Genomic DNA, 10,483 nt, shown 5'->3' on the forward strand with positions numbered 1-10,483 from the left:
AGAAAAACTTAGGTTTTAAACAGTTGTTTATTTAAAACCCTTTTAATTAGAATCATAAATAAAAGCAACATAAAATAAATAGGAAAACAATATAACAATATTAAATACTAGCTCATTACTGTTAAGTGCTAAAACTTTGTCTCTCTGTTAAAAAGGAGACACAATTAGGGAAGATTTAAAGTCAAGCTAGTATCAAACAGAGACTTCAACTTTGAAAATATTAGAAGAGCTAAAAAAAGAAGATTGGAAAAGAAAGAACATTCTCATGGTTCAGTGAAATTTATTTATTTATTCAGAGACAGTGTCTCGCTCTGTTGCCCAGGCTAGAGTTCAGTGATGTGATCTCAGCTCATTGTAATATCCACCTCCTAGGTTCAAGCAATTCTAATGCCTCAGTCTCCTGAGTAGCTGGGATTACACACATGTACCACCAGGCCCAGCTCATTTTTTGTATTTTTAGTAGAGACAAGAATTCTCTATGTTGCCCAGGCTGGTCTCTAACTCCTGACCTCAGGTGATCTGCCCTCCTCAGCCTCCCAAAGTGCTGAGATTACAGACGTGAGCCACCTCATCTAGCCAAAATGTTATTTAAATATCATAGCTATGTGATATGGTTTGACTATGTCCCCACCCAAATCTCATCTTCAGCTGTAGCTCCCATAATCTCCATGTGTCATGGGAGGGACCCAGTGGGAGGTAATTAAATCATGGGGTGGGTTTTCCCATGCTGTTCTCGTGGTAGTGAATAAGTCTCATGAGATCTAATGGTTTTATAAGGGGCAGTTCCCCTGCTCTCTTGCCTGCCATCATGTAAGACGTGCCTTTGCTTCTCCTTCACCTTCTGCCAGGGTTGTAAGGCATCTCTAGCCATGTGGAACAGTGAGTCTATTAAATCTCTTTTTCTTATAAATTACCCAGTCTTGGATATTTCTTCATAGCAGTATGAAACTGGACTAATACACAATGTAAAATGCTCCCCTTAAAAAACATTGATGTATGAGAACATGTGATCCTATGGAGTGGTTTCCCCAGGGAAGTGAGGAAACCAACAGTTTGTGAACAGTTGTTTGTGCCAGACTCTGTGGGAACCCCTATTTCCCCTCATGGAGGCCTAATAATAACCAGTTGAGATGGGTGTTACTGTCTAGTTTTCACTTGGGAAAATGGGGGGTCAGGGTCTAGGTGACTGACTCAACATCACACAGATGCCAAGAGAAGGAGTCACTCAGAGGCAAGGTGAACTGAGGTGTGGGTGCACAGGCTCCAAACCCCATGGTCGCTCCCATCCCACTTTATAATGCCATGATCCAGGTTCTCCTTATGATATCTTTAAGGAATGCTGCCATTGTCCCTTTTTGAGATGTGGTCATCAGAAAAAGTCAGTACAGTGCATTGGTTGAGAATATGGTCTCGGGAACCAGACTGCCTCATATCAGCTGTGTGATTTTGGGCAAGTTACTTAATTTCTCTGTGCCCCAGACTCCTAAGGGATAATAATGGTGCCCATTTCAAACACTTGTTGTGAGGATTAAATGGGTTGATAATATGTCAAGTGTTTAGAGTATCGATGGCACATACTTTGCTCTATCTAAGTGTTAATATTATCCATGCTTTATATTGTGGCTACCATGTTATAGCTTGGGATAGAAGGCTCAATGCTCCATACTTGGTTATGAAGACAGCTTGCAAAGGCATCTCCTCTTCAAAGCATATTTTACATCTTTATTCCTCAGGCTGTAGATCAGAGGGTTCAGCATGGGGATGACCACAGTGTAGAAGACAGAGATGACCTTGTTGTTTTGTTCCATGGACTTGTGAGAGCTTGGCTGAGCATACATGAAGGTGATGGTGCCATAAAAAAGGCAGATGATGCTGAGGTGGGAGGCACAGGTGGAGAGAACTTTGCTCTGGGCCTCCAGTGAGCTCATCCGGCAAATGGTCACCAGGATGTAGGCATAGGAGACTAGGATAATGATGATGGAAAAGAGGATGAGCAAGGCACAAGATGAGAAGATAATGGTCTCGACCTCAGTAGTATCTGCACAGGCAAGATGGAGCACAGCGGGGATGTTACAGAAATAGTGATTAATGACATTGGGGCCACAGTAGGGCAGCTCTATCACCCAGTGAGCAAAGCTGAAATGGCAACAGAAACAGTATAGGAGGTCACCACCAGCAGCACACACAGACGTTGGGACATAGTAGTGTGATAGAGGAGAGGGTGGCAGACGGCAGTGAATCGGTCATAGGCCATGATGGCCAGGAGCAGACACTCAGCAGTACCATGGAGGGTCATGAGGGCCATCTGGACCACACAGCCTGCAAAGGAGATGGATTGGTTTGAGACAAGGAAGCTCTCCAGCAGCCTGGGGGTGTCCACCGTGGAAAAGGAGGAGTCTGTGAAAGAGAGGATGCTCAGGAAGAAGTACATGGGTGTGTGGAGCTGTGGGTCTGCGTGGATCAGGGTGATCATTCTCAGGTTGCCCACGACAGTGACTGAATATATGAACAGAAAGAGCACAAAGAAGATGCCTTTGAGGTCCTCCTGCTCTGTAAGTCCCAGCAGGCAGAACCAGGTGACTTGGGTGTGGTTCTCCACCATGGTGTGCATGTCACTGCAGAGAGACCAAATAAGACATGCATGTACCCTCGAGTTAGGGTCAGTACCCAAAGCTTTTTAAATATCCCCCAGACAGGCAGTGTAATGGGAAGAGGGAGAAAAACTACTAAGAACTGAACAGCTGGTATGAGCCACGTGTTAACTCATTTTTAAAGCAGCTATTGAAACCTCATACATACCTTGTGTTTAAATATTGTGTCCTTTTATATTTAATGAGATGATCAACTTATCTAAGGTCACAAAGCTAGTACATAAGAAAAGTGGAATTAGAACTCAGTCTAACCAGGCATAGTGGCTCACGACTGTAATCCCAGCACGTTGGGAGGCTGAGGTGGGTGGATCATCTGAGGTCAAGATTTCAAGACTAGCCTGGCCAACATGGTGAAACCCTGTCTCTAATAGAAATACAAAAAAAAAATTAGCTGGGTATGGTGGCACACACCTTAGTCCCAGCTACTGAAGAGGCTGAGGCAGGAGAATTGCGTGAACTGGGAGATGGAGGTTGCAGTGAGCCCAGATTGTGCCCCTGCACTATAGCCTGGGTGATAGAGTGAGACTCCATCTGAAAAAAAAAACCAAAAAAACAAAACGAAAACAAAAACTCACCCTGTTCTAGTAATTGTTGTATCCTTACTATGTTGTTAGAATCATTTTCTGTTCCCGAGTTTTCTGTTTTATAGGGAATCAGCATCTGCAGTGGTATCTGAGGCCTGGTCTGTTGCCTCAGAGAAGGAATAATTGAAAGGATCAGTGTGGGTCATACTTGGAAGCAAAGACTCCAATAGTGCTAGTCCCCTAGGCCTAAGATGTAGGAAATCAGATGCCTTGAGTCATTAGGATGTGCAGTGACTCAGCAGAGCAGTAATTTCTATGTGTTGTGTGTTGAATTGTAGCTTCCAAAAAGATATATTGAAATCCTAACCCCTGGTACCAGTGACTGTGAACTTGTTTGGAAGTAGGATCTTTGCAGATTTAATCAAGTTAATGTGAGGTCACACTTGATTAGGGTGAACCCTACTCTAACATGATTGATGTCATTATAAGAAAAGAAAACTGGCCAGGCACAGCGGCTCACTGCTCCGGGCAGAACGGCTCACTGCTCCAGGCCAGTTTTCTTTTCTTATAAATCCAGCACTTTGGGAGGCCAGGGTGGGCCAATCACTTGAAGTCAAGAGTTCAAGACTGGTCTGGCTAACATGGTAAAACCCTGTCTCTACATACAATATAAAAATCAGTCTGGCAGGGTGGCAGGCACTTATAATCCCAGCTACTTGAGAGGCTGAGGCAGGAGAATTGCTTGAACCCAGGAGGTGGAGGTTGCAGTGAGCCAATATTGTGCCATTGCACTCCAACCTGACTGTCTCAAAAAAAAAAATAAAAAAATAAAAAAGGGAAAAGAAAACAGAGATATAGGAGGACAGCATCATGGGAAGAGACAGATGAGGGAAGATGGCCATGTGAAGCTGAAAGCAGGGATAGGAGTTAGGCTGCCATAAGTCAAGGAATGTCTGGGGCTTCCAGAAGCTGTCAGAGGCAAGGAAGGATCTAGAGGATACAGAGGGAGCATGGTCCTGCCACAGCTTGGTTCCAGGCTTCTGGCCTCAAGAACTGCAAGAGAATACATTTCTTTTGTTTTAAGCCACACAGTTTATATTAGTTTGTTATAGCAGCCATAAAAAATTAATACACCCAGTTAAGGATGTTTCTGCCTGGTGAATATGTGGTGCTTTGAGAGAGACCTCTTGGGTAACTGTCAGAAGATGGGACTTTACTGATTACTCTCAGTGTACTGGACTAATAATCCACAGAGAGGAAATGAAAGAAATGAAAACATATGACCGCTTCAAGATGGCTGACTAGAGGCATTTTATGTTTGCCTCCTTCACTAAGAAGAACCAAAACAGAGAGGAGATAATCACACTTTGATTAGATTACCCAGGAGAGAGCACTGGAATTCAACAGAAAAGTGATAGGAAATACCCCAGGCAAAGAAGGAATCCTGAGATCTCTGTTTGGTAAGATTGGCTGGGAGCTGAGAGATGTTCCCAATACAGGAAAAGGGTAAATGAAAGACCCTGGTAGCCCACATTCCAAATGAAGACTCCTGAAATCCTAGCCGTGGGAGAGCCCCTTGACCCTCCCAAGGCCCTGAAATAAACATGGGGAGGTGCTGGTGAGACTGTGTGATGGCATACCTCAGGGAGGGAGCTTGCACCGGGTCCCGCACGTTTTCTGAAACCTAAGCAGCTTCAGCAAGTTGTCATTTTAGAGCACCGCCCCCAGTAGATTGCACACTGTCCTGCAGTCCAGGGGCCTGAGGTGGCCCTTGGGGCTTAGGAGAGAAAGCTACCACACCAGGGGCTGAGGTGCAACCGAAGTGTTGACTACTGCTGTTGGGGCTGAGGAATGAGAAAGGTACCATTTATTTATTTATGAGTTGGAGTCTCGCTCTGTTGCCCAGGCTGGAGTGCCGTGGTATGATCTTGGCTCACTGCACCCTCCGCCTCCTGGGTTCGAGCAATTCTTCTGCCTCAGCTGGGATTACAGGTGCATGCCACGACACCCAGCAAATTTTTTGTATTTTTAGTAGAGACAGGGTTTCACCATGTTAGCCAGGATGATCTCGATCTCCTGACCTCATGATCCACCTGCTTTGGCCTCCCAAAGTGCTGGGATATCAGGCATGAGCCACCACGCCCGGCCGAGCAGGGTACCATTTACTCCAGCTGGGGTTGAGGTGCAAGCAGCACATGTGTTCCCCAGCCATCAGCCTAGGCTGCCCACCACTGAAGGCAGCATGCCCTCTCCAGTGGCAGAGCAGCAGTGCGGCCGCTGCCGCTCCTCACTTGAGCATTCTCCCGGTGGTCTAAAGATTGTCCTGCTCCTACCTACCACAGCTTTGCCTGCATTCAGGCCAGACAGCTTAAGGACAAGTCTGTCTGGCCTGGCTTAACCCCTACCTCTTGTGCCAGACAACATAGTCTGGGGGCCAGTAAATTGCCCAGCCTAGGCTACCAGCATTGGCACCTGAACGCTCCTCTCAGCTGCTATCACCATAGCTGACACATATCACCTGAAGGCCTGGAGACCAGCCTATGCAACCCATTGCAGCCACCACCAACACTGGTACAGACCATTTGGGACCAGAGGGTTGTCTCACCGCTACTATTGTCATTGTACATGTCACGCTGGCTGCCTAGGGGCCCAATAACCCATCCACTTGCCCAGCCCACTGCTGCTGCTACATGGGACCACTGCTGCTAGTACCCCAATAAGTCACCTGGTTGCCCAAAGGTTGCCCCTCCTGGCCCCACTGACACTGGAGCCAGAATACGCTTTCCTGCAGCCCAAACGGCAGACATGCTAAACCCACTGCTGCCACCACTGGGGCCCCAACTGTGACCTATCTTGTGTCCCAGTCATATACTGTCATGGGGCCCAAAGACAGAAATACTCAGGCCACTGCTGCTACCACTGGAACTCAAACTCTTATCTACTTGACTGTCCCACAATCCACCACAGCCTCCACTCATAACTGTACCCTATGCCACCGAGGAAATCACAGATACTACTCATGCTGTTTATAGCCAAAGAAATAATATAGCAACTAAATAAGGATGGTTCAACACATGCAAATCAATCATTGTGATGCATTGTATCAACAGAATGAAGGATGAAAATCATAGGATCATTTTAATTGGTGCTGAAAAAGCATTTGATAAAATCCAACATCCCTTCATAATAAAAACTCTAAAGACATTGGATATAGAAGAAACATACCTCAACATAATAAAAGCCATACAAGAGAGACACGTAGCTAGCATCATATTTAATAGGGAAAAACTGAAAGCCTTTTCCCTGAGATCTGGAATACCACAAGGATGCCCACTTTCACCACTGTTAATCAGCATAGTACTGGAAGTATTAGCTACAGCAATCAGAGAAGAGAAAGAAGTACAGGGCATCCAAATTGGAAAGGAAGAAGTCAAATGATCCCTGTATACAGATGATATGATCTTATATTTGGAAAAATCTAAAGACTCTACCAAAAACCTATTAGAATGGATAAACAAATTCAGTAGAGTTGCAGGATACAAATCAACATGTAAAAATCATTAGTATTTCTATATGCCAACAGCAAACAATCTGAAAAAGAAATCACGAAAGTATTCCAATTTATCGTAGTCACAAATACAATTAAATATCTAGGAATTAATCAAAGAAGTGAAATTTCTCTGCAATGAAAACTGTAAAACATTGGAGAAAGAAATTGAAGAGGACACACACACAAAAATAGAGATTTTGTGTTCATGCATTGGAATAAATAATATTGTTAAAGTGTCCATACTACCCAAATCAATCTAAAGCTTCAGTGCAATCCCTATCAACATATCAATGACATTCTTCACAGAAATAGAAAATACAATCCTAAAATTTATATGGAACCACAAAAGACCCGGAAGAGCCAAAGCTATCCTCAGCAAAAAGAACAAAACTGGAGAAATCACATTACTTAACTTCAAATAATACTATAGACTTACAGTAATCAAAACAGCATAGTGCTGGCATAAAAACAGACACGTAGACCAAATTCATACATCTAGAGTGAACTCATTTTTAACAAAAGTGCCAAGAAGGTACATTGGGGAAAGAATAGTCTCTTCAATAAATGCTGGTAGGAAAACTGAATACTCACATAGAGAAGAATGAAACTAAGGGAGAAGTTTATAATAATGAATGCCTGCATCAATAAAGTAGAAAAATTTCAAATAATCTAATAATACATCTTAAGGAAATAGAAAAGCAAGAAAAAAATCCAAGCCCAAAATTAGCAGAAGGAAATGAATGATAAAGATTAGAGCAGAACTCAACAAAATGAAGACAAAATAAATAAATAAATAAAGCAACAACAACAACAAAAGCTACCCGCAACACATACCTGAAACAAATGATCAATGAAACAAAAAGTTGGTACTTGGAGAAGATAAACAAAATTGATAAGCTGCCAGCTAGGTTAACCAAGAAAAGAAGGAGGACCTACATAAAGAACATCAGAATTGAAAAAGGGAAACATTACAACTGATACCACAGAAATACAAAACATCACCAGAGACTAGAATGAGTCTAACCAAATGGGGAAACCTGGAGAAAATGGATAAATCCCTGGCAACATTCAACCTGTCAATACTGAATCAGGAATAAATATAAAACCTGAACACCAATAATAAGTAATGAGATTGAAACAGTAATAAAAGAATTTCCTGGCCAGGCGCAGTGGCGCATACCTGTAATCCCAGCATTTGGAAGGTTGAGATAGGAGAACCACTTGAGACCAGGAGTTTGAGATGAGCCTGGGAAACATTGCAAAACTTTGTCTCCACAAAAAAAAAATATAAAAAATTAGCCAAGCATGGTGATGGGCACCTGTAGTCCCTGCAACTTGGGAGGCTGAGGTGGGAAGATTGCTTGGGCTCAGGAAGTTGAGGTTACAGTGAGCCATGATGGCACTCCAGCCTGGATGACAGAGGGAGACCCTGTCTCAAAAACAAACAAATTAACAAGCAGACAAACAAGTTTCCCAACAAAGAAGAGCTGAGGCTGGATGAAAGATAATATGCCATTTACAAGTAGGATTTAACCAGGGAAATGATGTGGTTTAACCTATGCAAATCAATAAATGTGATATATCACATGAATGGAACGAAGGACAAAAACATATGATCATCTCAATAGACACAGAAAAAGCATTAATTTTTAAAAATTTTATTATAAAATATTAAAAAAAAATAGAGATGGGGATCTTTCTACATTGCCCAGGCTGGCCTTGAACTCCTGGCCTCAAGCAATCCTCTTGCTTCAGCCTCTCAAAGGCCTGAGATTACAGGTATGAGGCACCATGGCTAACCAAACAAACATTTGATAAAGTTCAATGTCCCTTCAAGATAAAAACTTGCAACAAACTAGGCACAGAGGAAACTAATAAAGGCTATATATGACAGACACACAGCTAACATCATATAGAATGGGGAAAAGTTGAAAGCCATTCCTCTAAGAACTGGAACAGGGAAGGATGCTCACATTCACCACCCTATTCAACATAGTATTAGAAGTCCTATCCAGGTTAAAACCAACCAACAAACAAATCCAAATTGGAAAGGAGGAAGACAAATTGTCCCTCTTTGCAGATGACATTTCTTATATTTAGAAAAAGCAAAATACTCCACCAAAAACTCACAGAGGTGATAAGCAAATTTAGTAAAATTGCAGGATACAAAGTCAACAAACAAAAAATTGTTAGTGTTTCTATATTCCAACAATGAAATAGCTGAAAAGAAAATCAAGAAGGCAGTCCCATTTATAATAGCTACAAAAGATTCAATAAGCCAGATGTGGTGGCATATGACTGTAATCTCAGTACTTTGGGAGGTTGAGGCAGGAGGATTGCTTGAAGTTGGGAGTTCAAGACTGGCCTTGGCAATAGCAAGAGCCTATCTTTACAAAAAATAAAAAAAGTTTTATTTATTATGCTGGGTGTGGTGATGGGCACCTATCATCTCAGCTACTTGGGAGGCTGAGGTGGGAGGATTGCTTGAGCCCAGCGGTCTGAGATTGCAGTGAACTATGTGCCACTGCACTCCAGTTAAAATACCTAGGAATCAGTTTAACCAAGGAAGTAAAGGATCTCTACAAGAAAAACTACAAAATACTGAGGAAAGAAATTTAAGAGGACTGGAAAAATTAATGTGGTTAAAATGAATATATTGACCAAAGCAATATACAAATTCAATGCAGTTTCTATAAAAATACCGATGTAATTTTTCACAGAAATAGAAAATATAATACTAAAACTGATATAGAACCAAAAAGGAGCCAAAACAGCGAAAGCAATTCTTAGCACAAAGTACAAAGCTAGAGGCATCACACTACTTGAATTCAAATTATACATAAAATATTTTTTATCCCTCACCTCCCTCCCACCTATTGCCCTGAATCCCCAAAGTCCATTGTATCATTCTTATGCCTTTGAGTCCTCATAGCTCCTGGTTATGGGTGAGAACTCAAGAGCTGGATCAGCCGATGTTTACTTTTTCATTCCTAAGTTACTTCACTTAGAATAATGGTCTGCAATTCCATCCAGGTTGCTGCAAATGCCTTTGTTTTGTTCCTTTTTATGGCTGTGTAGTATTCCATGGGGTGTGTGTGTGTGTGTGTGTGTGTGTGTGTGTGTGTACGTACTACATTTTCTTTGATGAGCATTTGGGCTGGATTTATATTTTTACAACTGTGAATTGTGCTGCTATAAACATGAGTGTGCAAGTATCTTTTTTGTATAATGACTTCTTTTGCTCTGGGTAAATACCCAGGAGTGAGATTGCTGGATCAAATGGTAGATCTACTTTTAGCTCTTTGAGTAATCGCCACACTGTTTTCCACAGCGGTTGTACTAGTTTCCCACCAACAGTATATAAGTGTTCCCCTTTCACCACATCCATGCCAACATCTATTATTTATAATTTTTGGATTATGGCCATTCTTGCAGGAGTGAGCAAGGTGGTATCACATTGTGTTTCGATTTGCATTTCCATGATGAATAGTGATGTTGATCACGAATTATCATCAGGGAAATGCAAATCAAAACCACAGTGAGATATCATTTTACGCTACTTAGAATGGCTATTACCATTATTATTTTTTGAGAGACAGTCTCATTCTACTGCCCAGGAGTGTAGTTGTGCAATCTCTGCTCACTGTAACCTCCGCCTCCCGGGCTCATGCAATTCTTGTGCCTTTGCCTCTTGAGTAGCTGGGATTACAGGCATGTGCCACTATGCCCCACTAATTTTTGTATTTTTAGTAGAGGTA

At 42.3% G+C, this 10,483-nt stretch overlaps 1 pseudogene; it reads right to left on the reverse strand.

The window, feature by feature from the left end:
• Positions 1–1,670: 1,670 nt before the first annotated feature.
• Positions 1,671–2,602, reverse strand: LOC100391025 (olfactory receptor 5P55-like; annotated as a pseudogene).
• Between the last annotated feature and the right edge of the window lie 7,881 nt (positions 2,603–10,483).

The sequence above is a fragment of the Callithrix jacchus genome, chromosome 10 (assembly GCF_049354715.1).
Source record: "Callithrix jacchus isolate 240 chromosome 10, calJac240_pri, whole genome shotgun sequence".
Taxonomy (NCBI): Eukaryota; Metazoa; Chordata; class Mammalia; order Primates; family Cebidae; genus Callithrix; species Callithrix jacchus.